Here is a 22,750-nt window from a genome sequence, read left to right on the forward strand (position 1 = left end):
GGCATTCTAGGGGCCCAAATGTGTGGTAAGGAGTTTGAAGTATGAGAAATATCTTGGTCAAATGCCAACTTTGTATAAAAAAATGGGAAAAGTTGTCTTTTGCCAAGATATTTCTCTCACCCAGCATGGGTATATGTAAAATGACACCCCAAAACACATTCCCCAACTTCTCCTGAGTACGGAGATACCAGATGTGTGACACTTTTTTGCAGCCTAGGTGGGCAAAGGGGCCCATATTCCAAAGAGCACCTTTCGGATTTCACAGGTCATTTTTTACAGAATTTGATTTCAAACTCCTTACCACACATTTGGGCCCCTAGAATGCCAGGGCAGTATAACTACCCCACAAGTGACCCCATTTTGGAAAGAAGAGACCCCAAGGTATTCGCTGATGGGCATAGTGAGTTCATGGAAGTTTTTATTTTTTGTCACAAGTTAGTGGAATATGAGACTTTGTATGAAAAAAAAAAAAAAAAAAATCAGCATTTTTCACTAACTTGTGACAAAAAATAAAAAATTTTAGGAACTCGCCATGCCCCTCACGGAATACCTTTGGGTGTCTTCTTTCCAAAATGGGGTCACTTGTGGGGTAGTTATACTGCCCTGGCATTTTCCAGGGGCCCTAATGTGTGGTAAGTAGGTAAATGACCTGTGAAATCCTAAAGGTGCTCTTTGGAATATGGGCCCCTTTGCCCACCTAGGCTGCAAAAAAGTGTCACACATGTGGCATCGCCGTATTCAGGAGAAGTTGGGGAATGTGTTTTGGGGTGTCATTTTACATATACCCTTGCTGGGTGAGAGAAATATCTTGACAAAAGACAACTTTTCCCATTTTTTTATACAAAGTTGGCATTTGACCAAGATATTTCTCTCACCCAGCATGGGTATATGTAAAATGACACCCCAAAACACATTCCCCAACTTCTCCTGAGTACGGCGATACCAGATGTGTGACACTTTTTTGCAGCCTAGATGCGCAAAGGTGCCCAAATTCCTTTTAGGAGGGCATTTTTAGACATTTGGATACCAGACTTCTTCTCACGCTTTGGGGCCCCTAGAATGCCAGGGCAGTATAAATACCCCACATGTGACCCCATTTTGGAAAGAAGACACCCCAAGGTATTCAATGAGGGGCATGGCGAGTTCATAGAAATTTATTTTTTTTGGCACAAGTTAGCGGAAATTGATATTTTTAATTTGTTTCTCACAAAGTCTCCCGTTCCGCTAACTTGGGACAAAAATTTCAATCTTTCATGGACTCAATATGCCCCTCACGGAATACTTGGGGGTGTCTTCTTTCCGAAATGGGGTCACATGTGGGGTATTTATACTGCCCTGGCATTCTAGGGGCCCTAAAGTGTGAGAAGAAGTCTGGAATATAAATGTCTAAAAATTTTTACGCATTTGGATTCCGTGAGGGGTATGGTGAGTTCATGTGAGATTTTATTTTTTGACACAAGTTAGTGGAATATGAGACTTTGTAAGAAAAAAAATATATAATTCCGCTAACTTGGGCCAAAAAAATGTCTGAATGGAGCCTTACAGAGGGTGATCAATGACAGGGGGGGTGATCAATGACAGGGGGGGTGATCAATGACAGGGGGGTGATCAATGACAGGGGGGGTGATCAATGACAGGGGGGTGATCAATGACAGGGGGGTGATCAATGACAGGGGGGTGATCAGGGAGTCTATATGGGGTGATAACCACAGTCATTGATCACGCCCGTGTAAGGCTTCATTCAGACGTCCGGATGCGTTTTGCGGATCCGATCCATCTATCAGTGCATCCGTAAAAATCATGCGGACATCTGAATGGAGCTTTACAGGGGGGTAATCAATGACAGGGGGGTGATCAGGGAGTCTATATGGGGTGATCACCACAGTCATTGATCATGCCCCTGTAAGGCTTCATTCAGACGTCCGGATGCGTTTTGCGGATCCGATCCATCTATCAGTGGATCCGTAAAAATCATGCGGATGTCTGAATGGAGCTTTACAGGGGGGTAATCAATGACAGGGGGGTAATCAATGACAGGGGGGTGATCAGGGAGTCTATATGGGGTGATCACCACAGTCATTGATCACGCCCCTGTAAGGCTTCATTCAGACGTCCGGATGCGTTTAGCGGATCCGATCCATCTATCAGTGCATCCGTAAAAATCATGCGGACATCTGAATGGAGCTTTACAGGGGGGTAATCAATGACAGGGGGGTAATCAGGGAGTCTATATGGGGTGATAACCACAGTCATTGATCATGCCCCTGTAAGGCTTCATTCAGACGTCCGGATGCGTTTTGCGGATCCGATCCATCTATCAGTGCATCCGTAAAAATCATGCGGACATCTGAATGGAGCTTTACAGGGGGTTGATCAATGACAGGGGTGTAATCAATGACAGGGGGGTGATCAGGGAGTCTATATGGGGTGATAACCACAGTCATTGATCATGCCCCTGTAAGGCTTCATTCAGACGTCCGTATGCGTTTTGCGGATCCGATCCATCTATCAGTGGATCCGTAAAAATCATGCGGACGTCTGAATGGAGCTTTACAGGGGGGTGATCAATGACAGGGGGGTGATCAATGACAGGGGGGTAATCAATGACAGGGGGGTGATCAGGGGCTAATAAGGGGTTAATAAGTGACCGGGGGGGGGGGTGTAGTGTAGTGGTGCTTGGTGCTACTTTACTGAGCTACCTGTGTCCTCTGGTGGTCGATCCAAACAAAGGGGACCACCAGAGGACCAGGTAGCAGGTATATTAGACGCTGTTATCAAAACAGCGTCTAATATACCTGTTAGGGGTTAAAAAAAACACATCTCCAGCCTGCCAGCGAACGATCGCCGCTGGCAGGCTGGAGATCAACTCTCTTACCTTCCGTTCCTGTGTGCGCGCGTTCACAGGAAATCTCGCGTCTCGCGAGAGGACGCGCCGGCGCGTCCAGGAGGAATGAATCAACCACCTCCAGGACGCGTCTGTGCGTAGAGCGGTCCAGGGGTGGTTAAAATGCGTTTCTTCAGCAGAAAGCAGCAGCCTGGAGAGTCGCTCCGCGATTTTGCCCTGTCCTTACAAGAGACACTGAGAGCGGTAGTCCAAGTGGATCCTAAAGAAGCTGAGGACCAGGACCGGACTCTCAGAGAGCAATTCATTGCAGGCGTAAGTAATGAGCATTTAAAGGGCCAGCTACGCATGTTGTCTGCTCAACACCCCCACTGTGCCTTTCTGGACTTTAAAGAATTGGCCATCAGTATATTGGGCCAGAACCCGGCTCCAGGGCCGGCAGCCTCCTATGAACCCCAGGCTTGTCAGCCCAAGACTGTGAATGTGGGGTCTGCAGGGGTCAGTCAGGCCACCCAAGCTCCAGTCACGGAAGTAGTGGCAGCCCTCATGGAGCAAGTGAACCATCTTACTCTAAGTCTAGAGAAGGTGTGCAAAAAGATAGAGGAATGGGAGAGACCATTGTTACTGGAAGATGAAAGTCCTTTTCCTCCAAGGCTCCCACCTGCATATGGGGACGTATACCCAAAAGAGCCTGATGGGCGACCAAGGTACCGGCCCAGGAGCAGAAAGCAGCCTGTCTGCCACCACTGCAAGAAATATGGACATACTGAATCAATGTGCTGGCAGTTAAACGGGCAACCCCTGAGGCAGAGGACCGCCCCTCGGGAGATAGAACAGTAGGTCCAAAGGATCCAAGCTGGATGCCTAAGTATGTAGGATCCCGTCCAAAAATTAATATATGCATCAACGGGATACCCTTTGAAGCCCTCTTGGACACTGGGTCACAGGTCACAACCATTCAACGGCCTGCTTTTGACAAGTTCTGGGATCCAAGTCTTCTCACCCAGCCACCAGAGTCCTGGCTAGATATCATTGCCAGCAACGGTAAGCCAGTGAAAGTGCATGGGTATTGGGAACCTACCCTTCAAGTGGGAGAAGCCACCCTGCCACAGCAAGGCGTGATTGTGGTACAAGCAGGAGCTAAAGGAGTGATAAATTGTGGTTGGCTCACACTCAGGTGGTTATGGGCAGGTGCTACTAACTCACAACTTGGGTGCCTGAACCCAAAATAGGTAAGTAAATTTCAGAAAAAGAAAGGAGTGAGCACTCACACCATCTGGACCATAGGATACAATATTTAATAAATGGTATGCAAATAAATCTCAATACATTCAAATATAAAATTTCATAAAATGATGGTTGGCGCCAACATAAAATCACACTGGCAAATATAATTAATTAAACACTGGCAGATGGAAATTGCACAATCTTTGCGTGCTTGGTAATAGCACTTGGACCGCAGACCGCGGTCAGCAGTTCGAATGTCCCAATCAGAAGTAAATATGACTCCAAGTTAATACTCGAGTGTCCTCATAAATATTGATATACCTTCCGATATAAAAGTCTCTCCACAGTTGATCCGGTATAGCCGCACAGGGCTATGAATAAAACCACTCAATATAAAGTTCAGGTTCCTACCTTATCCCCAGTTGTTCCAAATCGCCATGCTGAGCCGTCCTGCCACGAGAAGCGAGTGATGCCGGCCGCTTCGGCGTCTCACGTAGCAAATCTCGGGCTGCTGACGTCACAATAACGCGGGATCACGAGATTCGGCTAATGGGAATGGTAAATCGCTGGTGGAACCTGTAGTTGTCTCCTGTATCCTAGAGCGGTATTGGTGCAGTTAATTATCGCATGGCCATGCAATATCTTTCATCCGGATCCAGTGGGTTAGGTGGGCGCTTCTCTTCCAGTCACCAAGATAAAGGAGGACACCCTGTGATCTTAGGGACTAACGTTCTGAAAAATTGTTACTCTGAAGTGCTTGACGCACTGAATCAAACTATATCTTCAACCTCACCTGCTTCCAGAAGAGTTATCCAAAAGACTATTAGTGTGCTGTGTGCTCAACAAAAGTTTGCCAATAAGAAAGGAGAAATTTGCACTGTCCGGATCCGGGATAACCGACCGGTAATTTTGCCTCCAAACTCCCAGATCATCCTGTGGTGCCGTGCGGTGTTAGGGATCCAGGGCCAGGACTATCAAGCCCTAGTGGAACCTATTCCCTTTGAAAATCATCCCTTCGTACGGACAGCCAAGAGCATGGTGACTGTGTCTCAAGGTAAAGTGCCTGTCCGCTTAATTAATTTTGGTGATCATCCCGTTACTCTCCTTAAACATTGCCCCGTTGCTCAGCTTTTCCAGGTGTCTTTCCAGGATGTAATCCGTCTGCCTGCCACGGAGGCGTTCCAGACCACACAGAGCAGCAGCACCCCTACGACATCCTGGTGGGAAGAACTACATGTGGGGAACGAATCCACCCCAAAAGAGCAAATAGAGGGAGTCCTGAGGCTGGTGAAGGAGCACCACCAGGCTTTCAGCAAGAACTCCACGGACTACGGAGAGGTCAGTGTAATCAAACACACCATACCCACTGGCTCTCATCCTCCTATTAAGGAGAGGCACAGACCCATACCACCTACTACCTATCAGTCTGTGAAAGAGATGATAAAAGAGATGAAAGACTCTAATATAATCCGGGACAGCCATAGTCCCTGGGCTGCGCCCTGAGTTCTTGTCCGGAAAAAGGATGGCAGCATAAGGTTCTGCGTGGATTACAGAAAAATTAATCAAATCACCCACAAAGATGCATACGCATTGAAGAGTCCTTGACTGCTCTGGGGTCATCAGCCTATTTCTCTACCTTGGACTTAACCAGTGGATACTGGCAAGTACCCATGGCCCCAGAAGATCGAGAAAATACTGCTTTCACTACACCTATGGGCCTGTTTGAATTCAATTGTATGCCGTTTGGACTGTGTAACGCTCCAGGAACGTTCCAGAGGCTGATGGAACGTTGTTTAGGCCATAGGAATTTTGAGACTGTACTCTTATATCTGGATGACGTCATTGTATATTCCAAGACGTATGAGGACCATTTAAAGCACCTGGGTGAGGTGTTTCAAGTTCTTGCTAAATATGGCCTCAAGATCAAACCATCCAAGTGCCACCTGCTGAAACCAGCGGTCAAATACCTTGGGCACGTTGTCAGTGCCGACGGAATACAGCCTGATCCTGATAAACTTGCTGCTGTCCGCAACTGGCCTACTCCAACGACCGTGAAAGAGGTGAGAAGCTTCCTCAGTTTTGAGGGTACTACAGGCGTTTCATCCCGCACTTCGCACAAATTGCGGATCCCATCCAGGAACTGTTGAGGGGGCATCCAAAGAAGAGCCCGAAAACCCCTATTCCTGTTGAATGGAACCAAGAACGAGAAATTGCCTTTCAAATCCTAAAGAAGAAGTTGACTGAACCCCCTGTTCTGGGTTACCCAGATTATCAGAAGCCGTTCCTCCTCTACACGGATGCCAGTAAAAGAGGCCTGGGGGCCGTGTTGGCTCAAGTGCAAGACAACAAGGAAAGGGTAATTGCCTACGCCAGCAGATCCCTGAAGGGAGCCGAAAAGAATGACCAGAATTACAGTTCTTTCAAGCTGGAGTTTCTTGCCTTAGTGTGGGCTGTGACTGAAAAGTTCAAAGACTATCTCGCTGCCACACCGTTTGTTGCCTTCACGGACAATATTCCCCTGGCGCATCTGAACACGGCCAAGTTAGGGGCACTGGAGCAAAGATGGGCCTCCCGCCTTGCCAACTATGACTTTTCTGTGAAGTACCGGGCAGGCCGCTCCAATGATAATGCTGATGCCCTGTCGCGGCTCCCCACTACAGAGGCCCCAGATGAGTTAAAAGATGCCTGGGAAGAAGTGGAAATGCCCGCGTTATACAGAAAATTTGCCCAGCAGGATAATATCCATACTGAAAATCTCCCTGCTGCTGATCCTCCCTCATCAGATGATCCTGAGTCCAGAGGCGATCAAGAAAGATGGATTAAGCTCCAGTCCGAAAGTAGAGTCCTCGGTGAACTGCTCGACTTCCTTACCAGTGGGAAAATCCCTGAGAGGATCCGCAGGAAGAGTGCAGACCCAGAACTAGTAAGACTGTGGAGACATCGCCACCAACTATTCCTTCAAAGAGGCCTGTTGCTCAGAAGGAGTCTGGATCCAGTGTCCTGTGATAGAGTCTACCAGATTCTCCTGCCACGTCGGGATGCCAGCCTGGTACTGGACATGTACCACAACCAGTCCGGACACTTCGGTGTGCAAAAGACTGAGGCCACTATACGGAGGAGATTCTATCGGATTGGGATGAGAGAAGATATCGAGAAATGGTGCCGAGAATGCACTGCCTGTGCTGTGGGGCGGACGGAACGCCATGACCAGAGGGCGCCTCTCCATCCTATTGTAAGTACAGCTCCTCTAGAATTGGTCGCGATTGATCATGTGAAGTTGGAGCCAAGTCGCTCTGGATATACATATGCCATGACTATAATTGACCACTTCACCAAGTTTGTCGTAGCAGTGCCTGTGAAAGACCTGATAGCCAAGACTACAGCGGAGGCGTTCTGGAAACATTTCCTTCTGCCCTACGGCTGTCCAGAAAGGATCCTCACGATCAAGGGTCTGCGTTTGAGTCACAGCTGTTCCATGAGATGTGCCTGCTACACAACTGCCAGAAAGTCCAGGCCACCGCCTATCATCCGCAAGGTAACGGACTCTGTGAAAAGATGAATAAAACTCTCATTGAAATGCTGAGAGCAGTACCCCCTGATACGAGGGGTGATTGGCCTACTCTGTTGCCACAACTGATGTACACTTATAACAACACCATCCATTGTTCCACCGGTTACACCCCGTTCTATCTGATGTTTGGGCGACAAGGGAGATTACCTGCGGATCACTCCCTGGGGGTACAAGTGCCGGATGTGATCAACCCACTGCCCAGGACTGATTGGGTAGTGGAGCACCAGAGGCGTCTTCTTAATGCCAAGGAGATTGTGCAAGAACACATGGAGAATGTCCGGGAACGCCAGCAAAAAGACTACGACCAGACTGCCCATGCAGGACCCCTGGCTCTTGGAGACAAGGTTTGGTTGAAAAACAACCACCGGACCAGTAAGTTGGACAGCAAATGGGAAAGGATTCCCTACCTTATCACTGCCATACCTAATGCTGCAGCCCACATTTACCAGGTCTCCAGAGAAGGAAAAGGTCCCCAAGTTGTTCACAGGAACCGCCTCAAACCCTGTATCGAAGGAGAACCAGCGGCGGAGGAGATGGAGCCTGAGCCTTCTGAGGAAGAATTGCCGGATCCACCTATGGACCCTATGCAGGCTGTGGAGAACTTGATCCACGATAAAGAGCCACTCCACTGGGCCCTCACGTCTTGGTTGAATTTGCTGGTTCCTGCTCCTGTTCCTGTTGGTCTCCCGTCTCAGGAGACCTTACCTCAGAGAGTTCCTGAAGAAGTTCCAGAGGCGGTGAGCTCCCTTGACCTTCCTGAGTTCAGGCAGGAAGAATCTCCGCCACTAAGGAGGTCTACCCGTTCTACCAGGGGACACCCACCTGTGAGGTTTGAGGACTACATCATGAGCCCAGGTAGCCCCTCACGGGAAACCCCTGTTTAACTCTGTTGCAAGCCTGGGTACGGACTCATATTTGTTCCTTGAGCCTCCAAGAACTTTACATCGTTTTATATTGTTCTACTGTTATATTATGGACAATTTGCATTTATGGACTATCCTGGTTTATTGATACGCTGCACCAGGTCAGCGCCCCTGTTCCCTTCCATTATCCTGAGAGAAGAGAACGACGCCCCTTTTCACCATTCCTTCAGTTTAATGTTTGTATTGTTGCTGTGATATTTGCCATGTATGCCGGTTCTCATTTTGTCTTTCAGGCTGCAGTATCCAGCCAGGCGGGGCCCCTCCATGTTGCGCCGAGGACGGGCAACGTTATAGCGTGGTTGTATGCAGTGTTCCACTAGGTAAAGGTGGGCACTGCACAAAAGGGGTTAATGTGTTTTTATTACCTGTAATGTTATGTGTATGCATTTCCCTGTGTTAGCTGGGTGTCAGGCCTGTCAGGGTGTAGTTTAGCCTCCCAGACGTTAGAGGGAGCTAGAGAGCCCTAGATATATATAGGAAGGCCCAGACAGGGGAGTGGTAGTTCATTCCAGGGGACTAGAGGAGTTACTTCGTCCACCTGAAGCTCCTGAGGCTAGGATTAGCTCAGTAGAGACACCCCAGTTGCAGGACAGCACCTCCTGGGAGAAACCTGCAGTTACCCTCAAGCCGAGTAAGGACAATACCAGGTCAGATAAGTACCCTGATGGGCAGAGGTTCTATAAAGTAAAGCAAGCGCCAATACTGGAGGAAGGATTTATATACCAAGGATTAAAGCCAGCATTTAGGCATCCGGGCCTTGGGATCCAGCCAGCTAGAATAGCTGAAGGGAATAGAGCAGCATTGTACTGTAAAGCATCAACCGTTATGCCCTCCAAGTATCTTGCATGATTAATTCCTGCCACTATTTAAAGTCTACCTGCTTGTGAAGTATTGTTCAAGGGACTGCATTATCATCACTATCAACTGTAACTGTATGTACAAAGTTGGACTGTGTTCACCAAGTAAAGCAACGTTTGGTTTATCCACTGAGTACTCAGTTATTCCTCCTATAAATCGGTGTGCCACCGTTACAGGCACTGGCGTCACGAATCCAACAGGGACCTTGCCCCAGGCACTAAAAATACCTGTAACATCCAGGGCACCTCATCCACCATCAGGCCTGGTCCCTATATACAGAGTGTGCCCCAGAGGAACTGTGTCTACCTCTCCTTCACTGCCGCATGCCTGCCCAGGGTTCTCCAATACAGTGAGCAACCCTCGATTGCCTATAACCGTGACCTCGCTTCGCTATACCCTGCACGTCAAGCGTGCTGCACTAACAGCTCAGTGATATGTGAAGGACATCCTGCGGCCACATATTCCTCTCATGACAGGACTTCCAACTGGCATTTATCAGCAGGATATTGCTCAACCATACAGAAGGTTTCCCAGGAATGTCTCCCCCAGATTACAACACGTCCTTGGCTGCCCGGTCATCGGGACCAGCTGGGACACCAGCATCACCAACCTACAAGTGTGCAGGATCTACATCTGTGGGGAAGTGTGCCTCATGATACCATACAGAACCTGTGTGTCTCTATGACTTACTGTATCTCATCATGGATCCAGGCTAGAGGCCGTATCTCATCTAGGATCTGGGCTAGAAGCCATATCTCTCATCTTGGATCCGGGCTAGAGGCTGTATCTCATATTACATCTGGGCTAGAAGCCGTATCTCAGCTAGGATCCGGGCTAGAAGTGCATCTCACCTTGTATCCGGGCTAGAGGCCGTATCCCATCTCGTAACCGTCTAGAGGCCGCATCTCCTCTCGTAACAGGGCTAGAGGCCGCACCTCATCTCGTAACCGTGCTAGCTGCCGTATCTCATTGTGTATCTGTAGTGCCCTGGAGCAGGGGTACTTTGAAGTCTGGACATTTGCCTATTTCCCCTATGCAAAGTTATAAACTTCTTACTTTATTTCAATTGAAAGGGTTACCTTGCACTGACTTATACTGTTTAATACGGTGTAACTGCATTTTATATGTATAGATATATGTTTATAATAATTAGTGGTTCACTCCTCTGGTTATAATGGATTAAGGTGCTTTGACCAATGTCTCACCCACTGCCAAAAATACTCAAGATATACTGTATTTTGTAGGCACACTTGCATACTGGAACGGCACTCTATATATTAATATCAAATATTCAGTTTATTAAAACATAAGTTAAAAAATAACCCTTATTTTATCTCTATTTTTAATCACGTACCGTATTTTTCGCCCTATAAGATGGCAGTGCGTCTTAGGGGGCAAATGCTGCCATTTTTACTCTTAAAGGGGTTGTCCGGGTTCAGAGCTGAACCCGGACATACCCTTATTTTCACCCAGGCAGCCCCCCTGAGGCTAGCATCGGAGCATCTCATGCTCTGATGCGCTCCCTTACCCTGCGCTAAATCGTGCAGGGCAAGGGCTCTTTTATTTTCAATAACACACTGGTGGGCGGAAACTTCGGCCCGGCAGTGTGTTCGGTGATGTCACCGGCTCTGATGGGCGGGCTTTAGCGCTGCCCTAGCCGTTTTACTGGCTAGGGCAGCGCTAAATCCCACCCATCAGTGCCGGTGAAGTCACCGGGGTTCCTGGCAGCCCCATGGAGAGCCCTGGTAAGTCACCAGAACTCCAAAAAATGCCTTTGTCCTGCGAGATTTAGCGCAGGGCAAAGGAGGGCTCTGAACCCGGACAACCCCTTTAAAGGTAGGTAGGGTGTCATCTCAAAAATGGTACCCAAATCCTGACGACCTCTTTACCATCTGGGAAATATGAAAGCTAAGCGTTTGGGAGTACCATCAAGTACCAAGTTACGAGAGGCTTCAAGATGATTGATACATCTAGAATGTGTCTTAGCTGAGACAAAAGACTTCTCCCACAAAATGTCATCTATGGAAACACCTAAATCCTCCTACCAACGTTTCACTTGTAGATATGTTGTTTCATTCCACCCCTAGACTGTTTGGAGAAGTTAAGATAGTCCATCTCAAATACTAAAGGGGTGGCATCATCTCAGACATTTGGTACAGATTGCTAGGATATGCCATCAACGTCTCATAGGTGAAGGTCCCACCTCGGGACACGCACTTATCTTTAGAACGGAGCCCGTAAAGGGAAGGAGGGCATACCCTGCATGCACAGCCACCCTCCCTTCATTCCTATGGGAGCTCCAAAAATAGCCGGCTATTTTTGGCAGTTCTATTGAAATGAAGGGCATGCACAGCCACCCTCCCTTCATTCCTATGAGAGCTCCAAAAATAGCCGGCTATTTTTGGCAGTTCTATTGAAATGAAGGGCATGCACAGTCACCGCTTCATTCACTTCTAAGAGGCATATGGAAATAGTCGGGCCAGCACTGGGCTATTTTCGATGCTCCCAAAAAAGAGAATGGAGGGCAGCCGTGCATGCGCAGTACACCCTCCTTCACTTTGTGGGCTCTGTTCTAAAGATAGGGACCAACTCTGGGATCTGAACCTATCAGACATTGGGGGAATATCCTAGTGATCTGCCACAAATGTCTGAGATGACTGATCCTCTACAGTGTCATCACTTACCTGAGCCTCTACAGCATCTTCACTTACCTGAGCCTCTACAGCGTCTTCACTTACCTGAGCCTCTACAGAGTCTTTACTTACCTGAGCATCTATAGCGTCATCACTTACCTGAGCCTCTACAGCGTCTTTACTTACCTGAGCCTCTACAGCGTCATCACATACTTGAGCCTCTACAGCGTCATCACTTACCTGAGCCTCTACAGCATCTTTACTTACCCGAGCCTCTACAGCGTCATCACATACCTGAGCCTCTACAGCGTCATCACTTACCTGAGCCTCTACAGCGTCATCACTTACCTGAGCCTCTACAGCGTCATCACTTACCTGAGCCTCTACAGCGTCTTCACTTACCTGAGCCTCTACAGCGTCATCACATACCTGAGCCTCTACAGCGTCATCACTTACCTGAGCCTCTACAGCGTCATCACTTACCTGAGCCTCTACAGCGTCTTCACTTACCTGAGCCTCTACAGCGTCTTCACTTACCCGAGCCTCTACAGCGTCATCACTTACCCGAGCCTCTACAGTGTCTTCACTTACCTGAGCCTCTACAGCGTCTTCACTTATCTGAGCCTCTAAAGCATCATCACTTACCTGATCCTCTACATCATCATCACTTACCTGAGCATCTACAGCATCATCACTTAATATCACTGGGGGCACTATTAATTCTGGGGGGCACTAATGGAGGCATTACTATTACTGGGGGCACTAATAGGGGCATTATTAATTCTGGGGGACACTAATGGAGGCATTACTCTTACTGGGGGCACTAATAGGGGCATAATTAATTTTGGGAAGCATTAATGGAGGCATTACTACTAATGGGGGCATTATTAATTCTGGGGGGCACTAATGGAGGCATTAATATTACTGGGGGCACTAGTAATACTGGGGGGTTCTAATGGGGGCCTTATTAATATTGGGAGCCATATTATGACATAGAGATTTAATACCATGTGTTAAAGGGGTTCTCCGAGACTTCTCTATTGATCACCTATCCTCAGGTCAGGATAGGTCATCAATGTCAGATTGGCAGGGGTCCGACACCCAGTACCCCCACCTATCGGCTGTATGAGGAGAAGGAGAGCGCAGTGCACACGTGCCATCTCCCTTCTCTCTTCCTGTCCGCTGCTGCAGTCCCATAGACATACAGCGGCGAACATGAAGAGAGAAGTGAGAAGGCACGTGCACACTGTGCACGCAGTCTCCGCGTACAGCTGAGCTCCAGCTCTGAGAACCCAGCATTAGTGATCCGCAGCAGAATGGGTTAATGAGGCTCTCCAGTCCCAAAAATTTTTTTTTTATTTACTCTTTCCACTGCAGATTTCTGCCCCCGATACCTGTTTTTTATGTCAGTGCTTTTCTTCACCCTGTCTGGACAGGATGTTTTCATCCAGCACTTCCTGTCCCAGCATGCTTTGCAGTGTGATGTGTCACAGGGCTGGCCCCGCCCTCTACACCGTTCAGTATGCAGTAGCCACGCCTCTTCCTTGTGAGACGCTGGATGACATTAGTGACAGTCCGCAGGAGCTTCCCTCACCAGGAGACAGCCTGCATCACCCCACACATCTGTATCTAACCCTATCATGTGTGATATTTTGTTTTTGTAGGAGACTAGACTTTTGGCAGAAGTAAAAAAGCCAGGAGGGAATGGCGATGAGGGACCTCCTACTGGTCTCTTGTGGCCGAGCCGTATGGCGAAGTGGCGGTTCTTTTTACTGCACCGTTCAAATACCAAAGTATAATCGAGTTAGAAATGGAGAGGTGTTTAATCTTAGGGACAAGAAGAGACAAGAGTTGAGACTCATTAACATCTATGGCCCCCAGACAAATTAGGACCGTAAAAGACTCTTCATGAGAACAAAGCCTTTACTTCTTACAGGCTGACAAGTTATCTTTGGAGGGGACACAAGATGCAAGGTAAAAAGATCAGCCGCACTCACCGTCCGTCTTCATATCTTTATTGCAGAGTACATACAGGGGGCAGACTCACATGGAGAATCAATATACAGCGACGGCCGTTTCGCGGTGTATACCGCTTCTTCCGACTGTTTAATCCAAATGTATCTTTGGAGGGGACTTTAAAGAGTCACTACTGATTATTATTTTTATTTTTTTTTGCTAATGTGTAGGGACAGTGACAGGGAACATTTTTCTAATATACTTTATTTGGGGAAAAATTTTATTTGTGGTAAAAAAACTGGGGTTGAAATGTCCCTTAGCAGTGCTCTCGGACATCCATCTTCTATCAGCATAGGAGAGACGGGCTGTGCGGGAGCTGCGGCCTCTGCCTGCCCTGCTCCCTCACATCCTGGTGGAGACAGGAGCCTTATGTGTTTATCAAGTAAATATACATTCCCCCTTTTTATAAAATATGATGGACTTGTGCACTATGTATAAGCTTACGAACCAGTGTGGCCGGCGCTGTCAGTGAGCTTTCCCCCTGCACTCCCGGCGCGCTGACTAATGAACCAGCCGCCGGGAGCGATGCCTGTGTGAGCGGTAAGCGCCCACTACAGGCAGTGCAAGGAGGCAGGGGGAAGCTGCCATACAGTATATGCTGCCCCCTGCTGTGTTCAGGGATTACTACCCCCACCATGCTCTCACAGCACCTGGGTCACAGGAACAGCCCAGCACTTGTGAGAGGCACCTGCTCTCACCAATCAGAGGCCTCCTTACTGCAGGGTGGTGGAAGTTCTCAGCCTGCATTCCTGGACACATATGCAAATAAATAGCTTTCCCAATGCGGCTCGGACAGGCGGCCGCTGTGTGATCTGGTCAGATAGTGCAGGCCATGAAAAAAAATACAGGTACCAGTGTGCAGAACAAAATACCAAAATAAAGCAATGTTACATCCATCAGAGATTGCAAATGTTTACATGTCGTTTACAGAGAATAAAGCCTTGATCAAGTACATTAACCCTTTCATGACCAAGGGTCATTGATGCCCCAGTGTCCAGGTCAAAATTTACAAATCTGACATGCGTCACTTTATGTTGTAATAGCTTTGGAACACTTATATTTATCCAAGCCATTCTGAGACTGTTTTCTGGTGACACATTGTACTTCATGATAGTCAAAAATTTGAGTCAATATATTTCACCTTTATTCATGAAAAAATGTTGAAAAATTCACAATTTTCTAAATTTACATTTCTCTGCTTCTAAAACAGAAAGTCATACCTACTAAAATATTTATTACTTAACATTCCCCATATGTCTACTTTATGTTGGCATCATTTTGGAAATGTCATTTTATTTTTTTAGGGCGTTAGAAGGCTTAGAAGTTTAGAAGCAATTCTTAAAATTTTTAAGAAAATTTCCAAAACCCACTTTTTAAGGACCAGTTCAGGTCTAAAGTCACTTTGTGGGGCTTACAGTGGAAATCCCCCATAAATGACCCCATTGTAGAAACTACACCCCTCAAGTAACTCAAAACTGATTTTACAAACTTTGATAACCCTTTAGGTGTTCCACAAGAATTAAAGGAAAATGGAGATGACATTTCTAAATTTCACTTTTTTGGCAGATTTTCCATTTTATAAAATAAATTTGCAGCGCTTGGATTAAAGAACTGTCTTGACGTTTATAGACGTGATAGCTGCACGGGGCATGTGCAGCTATCACGTATATATACAGATTGCAGTCGGGAAGGGGTTAACAACATATGTGCATACATGGTGTTATACATTATTGTAGGCTCATTATGACAGATTGCATATGTCTGGATTGGAAAACTGTCAAGGGTGATGTGCACCACGCTCCCCACACCTTCCAAAACTTCTGCAGGCACCCCCTGTTTTTGAACACCACATTTTGATAGAGGATAATTTGGTTAACCAGAGATCTCCTCTGATTCACAGTGGGTGGCCGGTCTGCCATCCATCTTATTGCAATGGTTTTCCTTGCCAGGAACAATGTCTCTCAAAAATATTCTATTATGGTGAGTCCATACATCTTCCCCCAGAATACCTAGCAAACGTGCAAAGGGTCATGGGGAACCGGACTAGAAAGCACAGTAGATAGCATATTAGTGACCTCCTGCCAATAGGACTTGATCTAGTTACAGTCCCAGATCATATGCCAGAAGTCATTTATCTGTGTGCATCTGTGGCATCTAGTGTGCGATAGTTTACCCATCTTGTATAGTCTAGTGGGGGGTCTATGTAGAATAAATAATTGTATTAGCCTGTTGTTGGCAGAGGGCGAGACAAATAGTGGCGATTCTAATGCTTCCTGCCATTTCTCCGCAGGTAAAAGAGACATTTTGCCTCCATTTAGATTCAACCTTCAGCTGATTTAAAGCCATGTGGTTGCTCAATAAATGGGTATATAGAATAGAATACCCTTTGGTCCTTGTGTGGTGAGAACTCCTATCAGGGGGTACTTAGAAATAGCCTGTCTACCATCTCAAAACGTGAGAGCGTGAAGAGCGTGGCGCACCTGTAGATATCTATAGAAGTAAATGCGTGGGAGTCCAGATTTTCCCTGTATTTGTGTGAATGAACATCATAAAAACCTTTTAGCGTGAGCATTCTCTACTCCTTCGAAATTTCCGCCCCCTCGTAGTTTTGCAAGTGAGGAAACATTGGGTTGTCCCATAATGGATTGGCATCCACCCAATCCTTGTACTGGTGAAGCTTCGCAGCGTTCCACACCTGATGTGCCAGCCTATGTATGGGGAGGGCACGTCCAGCAAACAAGTAAATGCTCTGCAGCACTGGCCATAATGTGGATAACTGCAGGTATTAGGGGTTAGTTCATGTGATATTTTTATAGAGCAGGTTGCTACGGACGTGGCAATACCTAAAATGTATACTTTTTTTATTTATTTAAGTTTTATACAATAATATAATTTTGAAACAAAAAAAAAAGTATAGTGTCTCCATAGTCTGAGAGCCAAAGTTCTTTTATTTTTTGGGCAACTGTCTTAGGTAGGGTATCATTTTTGCGGGATAAGATGACGGTTAGATTGGCATTATTTTGAGGTGCATATGACGTTTTGATCGCTTGCTATTACACTTTTTGTGATGTAAGGCGACTTGGTGAAATGGCTTTTTTGACACAGTTTTTATTTTTGGTTAGGTCATGTGGTATTTTTATACAGCAGGTTGTTACGGACGTTTTTGAAACAAAAAAAATCATGTTTAAGGGTACTTTCACACTTGCATTTTTCTTTTCCGGCATAGAGTTCCGTCCTAGGGGCTCTATACCGGAAAATAACTGATCAGTTTTATCCCCATGCATTCTAAATGGAGAGCATTCCGTTCAGGATGCATCAGGATGTCTTTAGTTCAGTCTTTTTGACTGATCAGGCCAAAGATAAAACCGCTGCATGCTACGGTTTTATCTCCGGCCAAAAAAACAGAAGACTTGCCTGAATCCGTCATTTTTTTCCCATAGGAATGTATGCGCATGCGCAGACCGAGAAAAAGGTGAAAAAAATAAATGCCGGATCCGTTTTTCCCGATGACATCGGAAGGACGGATTCGTCATTTCAATGCATTTTTATGACTGATCAACCATTTTAAAGACTGATCAGGATTCTGAACAGTCTTACAAATAAATGTTACACAACCAATTGTAGTCGGTCAAACTATAGTTAAGTAATGGGCTAGACCCTTAAATTAGTAATAGAAATCACAGTGAATGGGTAGCTTATAGAGTTTTAAAACATAACATTTATTTATGTATGTAGATAAAATAATGGGCCCTACTATACTTGACAATATTAAACGGTTGCCACTAGTTACACTAATCTCCTGTAAAAAATAGGCGGAGATGGGAAGGGACCATAAAGGGATAGTAATAATGTAAGGAGACAGGGTGAAGGGTAGCCAGGTACCAAGGCAGAAAGACACAGTGCTGGGTCCAAAAACCCTAAGTCGCCCTGTCTCTCTATATCCTTCTTCCTATCTACCACCGTATCCCTATCATCACCCTTCCTAATTGTGGACTGCCCAGCTTTGCCCGATAGCCAGAAAATGGTCCTATAGATGGTATCCCTAACAACAAGGGGAAAAAAAGGAAAGGAAAAGCTGGCAAGGGTGAATATGATGAATCAAGAACAGGTGAACCCACAGCTGGTTTGAAATCACCTGTAGTACCTGAACTGGTTCATACACGAAATATGTATATAATCAAAAAATCATGATGTCACAAGAATGTAGATATTCAAGCGGTAATAAAGTCCCGACGCGTTTCCTCAGTGTTACCTGATTCGTCAGGGGACCAGATTATATCTAGAGAGCCCCTCAACTGGGCTCAATTATCCAACAAAATGGAGGGGTCACAGAGGGCACACTAGTGTATCATACCCAATAAGCTTTTACAGTCTCACTAGTGGTGGATAACTGTGCAGCAGATGAGGTATAAAAGTAAGTTATTATGTGGCCTCCAATCAGCCAAACAATGTCGAGTTAAAGGCCAAATCACCCTCTATTTCGCATGGCCTGTGGTAATTCCTGGTACTTAAACTCTATCCGTATGGAAAAAGAGAGATATAGGGTGTTCAGTGTTTGATACACACCTATATCCACTAGGTTTGGACTGAAGTCTGACTGAAAAGTACAATGTGGTTTAGTTAAGACTGGTGACCTCTGGTTATTCCTGGTTCATTTCCCAGGTTTAGACACCCATACCTGGATATAGGTGTGTATCAAACACTGAACACCCTATATCTCTCTTTTTCCATACGGATAGAGTTTAAGTACCAGGAATTACCACAGGCCATGCGAAATAGAGGGTGATTTGGCCTTTAACTCGACATTGTTTGGCTGATTGGAGGCCACATAATAACTTACTTTTATACCTCATCTGCTGCACAGTTATCCACCACTAGTGAGACTGTAAAAGCTTATTGGGTATGATACACTAGTGTGCCCTCTGTGACCCCTCCATTTTGTTGGATAATTGAGCCCAGTTGAGGGGCTCTCTAGATATAATCTGGTCCCCTGACGAATCAGGTAACACTGAGGAAACGCGTCGGGACTTTATTACCGCTTGAATATCTACATTCTTGTGACATCATGATTTTTTGATTATATACATATTTCGTGTATGAACCAGTTCAGGTACTACAGGTGATTTCAAACCAGCTGTGGGTTCACCTGTTCTTGATTCATCATATTCACCCTTGCCAGCTTTTCCTTTCCTTTTTTTCCCCTTGTTGTTAGGGATACCATCTATAGGACCATTTTCTGGCTATCGGGCAAAGCTGGGCAGTCCACAATTAGGAAGGGTGATGATAGGGATACGGTGGTAGATAGGAAGAAGAATATAGAGAGACAGGGCGACTTAGGGTTTTTGGACCCAGCACTGTGTCTTTCTGCCTTGGTACCTGGCTACCCTTCACCCTGTCTCCTTACATTATTACTATCCCTTTATGGTCCCTTCCCATCTCCGCCCATTTTTTACAGGAGATTAGTGTAACTAGTGGCAACCGTTTAATATTGTCAAGTATAGTAGGGCCCATTATTTTATCTACATACATAAATAAATGTTATGTTTTAAAACTCTATAAGCTACCCATTCACTGTGATTTATATTACAGTCTTACAAATACAATTAGGCCTATTGCACACGACCGTATGGCTTTTTCAGTGTTTTGCGGTCCGTTTTAAACGGATCCGTTGTTCCGTTTTTTGTTTCCGTTGTGTTTCCGTTTCCGTTCCGTTTTTCCGTTCCGTTTTTCCGTATGGCAAATACAGTATACAGTAATTTCATAGCAAAAATTGGGCTGGGCATAACATTTTCAATAGATGGATCCGCAAAAAACGGAACGGATACGGAAGACATACGGATGCACTTCCGTATGCATTCCGTTTTTTTGCGGACCCATAGACTTTAATGGAGCCACGGAACGTGATTTGCGGCCAAATATAGGACATGTTCTATGTTAAAACGGAACGGAAAAACGGAAACGGAATGCATACGGAACACATTCCGTTTTTTTTGCGGACCCATTGAAATCAATGGTTCCGTATACGGACCGTATACGGACCGCAAAAAACGGCCAGTAAACGGGAAAAAAAAAACGGCCGTGTGAAAGAGGCCTTAGTTGGCATACATTTTGCCGTAGCCGGCAGGCAGTTCCGGCGACGGAACTGCCTGCTGGATCACTCTGCCGCAAGTGTGAAAGTAGCCTTGGTGTCTCCATATTAAGAGCCATAGTTTTTTTTTACTTTTTGGGCGATTGTCTTAGGTAGGGGCTCATTTTTTGCGGGATGAGGTGACGGTTAGATTGGCACTACGTTGGGGGGCATACACCTTTTTGATTGCTTGGTGTTGCACTTTTAGTGATGTAAGGCGACGAAAAAATGTTTTTTTAGCACAGTTTTTCTTTTTTCTTTTTTTACGGTGTTCATCTGAGGGGTTAGTTCATGTGATATTTTTATAGAGCCGGTCATTACGGACGCGGCGATACCTAATATGTTTACTTTATTTTGGGAAAAGGATGCTTTTTTTTTTTTTACTTAAAACGTAACTTTTTTTTTTTGGTCCCCACTCTGGGACCTCAACTTTTGGGGGTCTGACCCCCTTTACAATGCATTACAATACTTCTCTAATGCATTGGCTGTAAGTGTATTACACACTGTAATACACTTACAGCTTCCTGCCTTTCCAGGGGGCTGAATCTCACAGGCTATCACGGCATCGGCTGCCTTCCCTGCCATCAGGTCCCCGTCACAGCAGCACGGGGACTCGATGGCCACCCAGCACCCTGCAGTATCCCGCATGACGAAATCCGTTGTGTACCTCAGCTGCTGCACCTCTTGTAGACTGCAGTACGTGGGATGCACTACTAATACCTTAAAAACCAGGATTCGGAAACATTTATCCGATGCAAACAATGAAAAGGCATTGAATGCCTCTGCGGTTTCTCGACATTTTTTTGATGTCCTTCTGTCGAATTGACAGGGTATTTAAACTATACAGAGGGGGCGATCACAGGAAAAAGTTATTGGCAAGGGAAACCTTTTGGATTTTTATGCCTGAGACTAGATTTCCAACAAGTTTAAATAGGAGACAGGATGTTATTTATTATTATTGATGTTGGAAATGATACATATATTAATTTACCATCTTTATTTCTAGTATCTTTTCCATGGTGTTAATATTGCATCCTGTGTGTGTGTCTGAACAGTGTTCTATTCACTTGTGGTGATGAATTGTTGTAGCACATTCCATCCACAGATGCCTGTTACCATGGAGCTAAATTAACACCAGGTTTACTCCCACCGGTTGATGACGTGGCTTCTCTTGAGAGGTAAATCTCTTTTCTAAGGCCTCATGCACACGACTGTGGTTCTGGTCCGCATCCGAGCCTCAGTTTTTCACTTCAAGGGGGCCGCAAAAGATCCGGACAGCACTCCGTGTGCTGTCCGCATTCGTTGCTCCGTTCCGTGGCCCCGCAAAATAAATATAACATGTCCTATTCTTGTCAATTTTGTGGACAAGAATAGGCATTTCTACAATGGGCCGCCTGTTTTGTTCCGCAAATTGCGGAAGGCACACGGGCGGCTTCAGTGTCTTGCGGATCCGCAATTTTCGGACCGCAAAAAACGGAACGGTCGTGTGCATGAGGCCTAACATGTACAGGGTGGGCCATTTATATGGATACACCTTAATAAAATGGGAATGGTTGGTGATATTAACTTCCTGTTTGTGGCACATTAGTATATGTGAGGGGGGAAACTTTTCAAGATGGGTGGTGACCATGGCGGCCATTTTGAAGTCGGCCATTTTGAATCCAACTTTTGTTTTTTCAATAGGAAGAGGGTCATTTGACACATCAAACTTATTGGGAATTTCACAAGAAAAACAATGGTGTGCTTGGTTTTAACGTAACTTTATTCTTTCATGAGTTATTTACAAGTTTCTGACCACTTACAAAATGTGTTCAATGTGCTGCCTATTGTGTTGGATTGTCAATGCAACCCTCTTCTCCCACTCTTCACACACTGATAGCAACACTGCAGGAGAAATGCTAGCACAGGCTTCCAGTATCCGTAGTTTCAGGTGCTGCACATCTTGTATCATCTGAAGGCAATCGTCTATGCTGTGAAGATACGAGATGTGCAGCACCTGAAACTACGGATACTGGAAGCCTGTGCTAGCATTTCTCCTGCGGTGTTGCTATCAGTGTGTGAAGATTCAAAATGGCCGACTTCAAAATGGCCACCATGGTCACCACCCATCTTGAAAAGTTTCCCCCCTCACATATACTAATGTGCCACAAACAGGAAGTTAATATCACCAACCATTCCCATTTTATTAAGGTGTATCCATATAAATGGCCCACCCTGTATTTTAACTCCAGTTTTTCATGATCATCCCATTCTTTTTACAAAGGGCCTGGGTGCCCAAAACGCATCAAGAAGGTTAAGTTTTTTATTGCTTGAGTGTTTTTTCTTCCAATAAAGTGACCAGTTTGGAATACGGCAGTGCTGTTTTTTTCATTTTTTTCTCACTTGGATTCAGAAGTCTCTACTTACTGTGACACGCCGACAGCCTTGTGGATATTGTGGTTCTATGATTGAGCTGCTAAGGGGGAGATTCCCCGTATCGTATTTCTTTTTATACTGTAGTTCATGTGTAGGCTGGCAGCTGGGCGTCCTCTCAAGGGGAGTCCATTTAGAACC

Source organism: Bufo bufo, chromosome 1 (genome assembly GCF_905171765.1).
Source record: "Bufo bufo chromosome 1, aBufBuf1.1, whole genome shotgun sequence".
Lineage (NCBI taxonomy): Eukaryota > Metazoa > Chordata > Amphibia > Anura > Bufonidae > Bufo > Bufo bufo.